A 1,541-nucleotide genomic window follows, 5' to 3' on the forward strand; every position below is an offset into this window, starting at 1 on the left:
ATCAGGTGTCTTCTGTCACTCTCCACTTTATTCTTTGAAATTGCCTTTTTATGAACTTGGAGCTCACTGGTTTACCTAGGCTGGCTGACAGAATTCCAGAGACCTGCCCGTGTTTGCCTCTCCAGTGCCAGTGTTACAGGTGTAAACTGTCACAGCTGGCTTTCATGTGGGTCCTGGAGATTGAACTCAGTTCTTCAAGCTTACACGGTAGACTCTTTACCCACTGATTATCCCACAGGTACTTCTTGCTGGTTCTCACTCCTTTCCTACATCCCTCCTCCTTGCTTCTAGGCCAGAATGGCTCTGTACTGACCGTCCATGCCTGCCTTTGCTTGTCATTGGAGAAATACAAAAGTGCCACTGAGCCAGTCTCTTGTATCTTTGCTTCCTCAAACAGGAAGTTCCCTCTAAATAAAGTTGGCTTCTTGTCCACCAGGCCAGACCTGAAACATTGAGGATGAGCTTTCTCCTACTGGATGAGCTCTCAGCCCCTCTGATGCTCAGAGACTCTCCTTGCCTGTGCCTTGGTCTGTGACTTGTTTTTAATCAATGGAACCATTTGTCTTTTGTCGTTGGACAATTTCATGTGTGTATATGTCCGCCAAGGTATTTTGTCTCTGTTACAAATATCTGAAACAGTTTGAAAGAGGATTTATTTCAGATTATATTTGTAGAGGATTTGGTCCCTGTTGGTTGGATTGTCTCTTGCTGTGCTGAAGGTGACCATCATGGCCTCGAGAACATGTGGTGGAGTTGAGTTTTCCACCCTATGGTGGTCAGGAAGCAGAGAGTGACATCAGGAAGGGGCTGGAGCATAGCTTTCTCTGGCCATCCCCACCTTCCATGATTCCACCACCTCCTAACAGCCTGTTCATATTTTCAGTCTCTCAGTGAGTGAAAGCATGGATCAGAGCAGATCTAATCTCTGGTAACACACACACACACACACACTCACACTCAGAGATGAGCTTCCCTAACCTCTAACAATCAAGTGATCAGTCAAAACAAAGCATCACCTGCAAGATGGTTCAGTATGTCTAGGTGTTTGACATCAAGCCTGAAGACATGATTCCGACTCCCGGATCCCACTTAGTGGCAGGAGAACTAAGTCCCACAACTTGTCCTTTGTTCTTCACATAATCGCCATGGCTTGTGCAAACCTACACACATATAAACAAAATAAATACATGATCAAAAACTTAAGAGATTACTTACTGACAGAATATTACAGATATGCAAAACTGTATCTTTCCAGGCATGGGGGCACATGCCTGCCTTTAATCCCAGAACTGAGAAGACAGGCAGGGAATCTTGATTGTCTACGTAATGGGTGCCAGGACTTAAGACCTTGTCTCAAAAAACACCCTTATATTTGTCTAAATGTTATATACTTATTAAAATGTAATTTGTAATTCTGTACATGCATATACATGTAAAAATACCCACATACACACTGACGCACATACACACACATACACACACAGAGAGAGAGAGAGAGAGAGAGAGAGAGAGAGAGAGAGAGAGAGAGAGAGAGAGAGAGA

The 1,541-nt window shown here is 44.0% G+C and overlaps 1 long non-coding RNA gene across 1 annotated transcript; it reads right to left on the minus strand.

The window, feature by feature from the left end:
* Nucleotides 1–631: 631 nt before the first annotated feature.
* On the minus strand, nt 632–1,110 carry LOC114625872. The gene is made up of 2 exons (XR_003712146.1): nt 1,017–1,110; nt 632–767 (listed from the first exon to the last, which is right to left on the minus strand). It is a non-coding gene; the product is annotated as an uncharacterized LOC114625872 (long non-coding RNA).
* Between the last annotated feature and the right edge of the window lie 431 nt (nt 1,111–1,541).

The sequence above is a fragment of the Grammomys surdaster genome, unplaced genomic scaffold (genome assembly GCF_004785775.1).
Source record: "Grammomys surdaster isolate TR1022 unplaced genomic scaffold, NIH_TR_1.0 224, whole genome shotgun sequence".
In the NCBI taxonomy this organism is placed as follows: Eukaryota; Metazoa; Chordata; class Mammalia; order Rodentia; family Muridae; genus Grammomys; species Grammomys surdaster.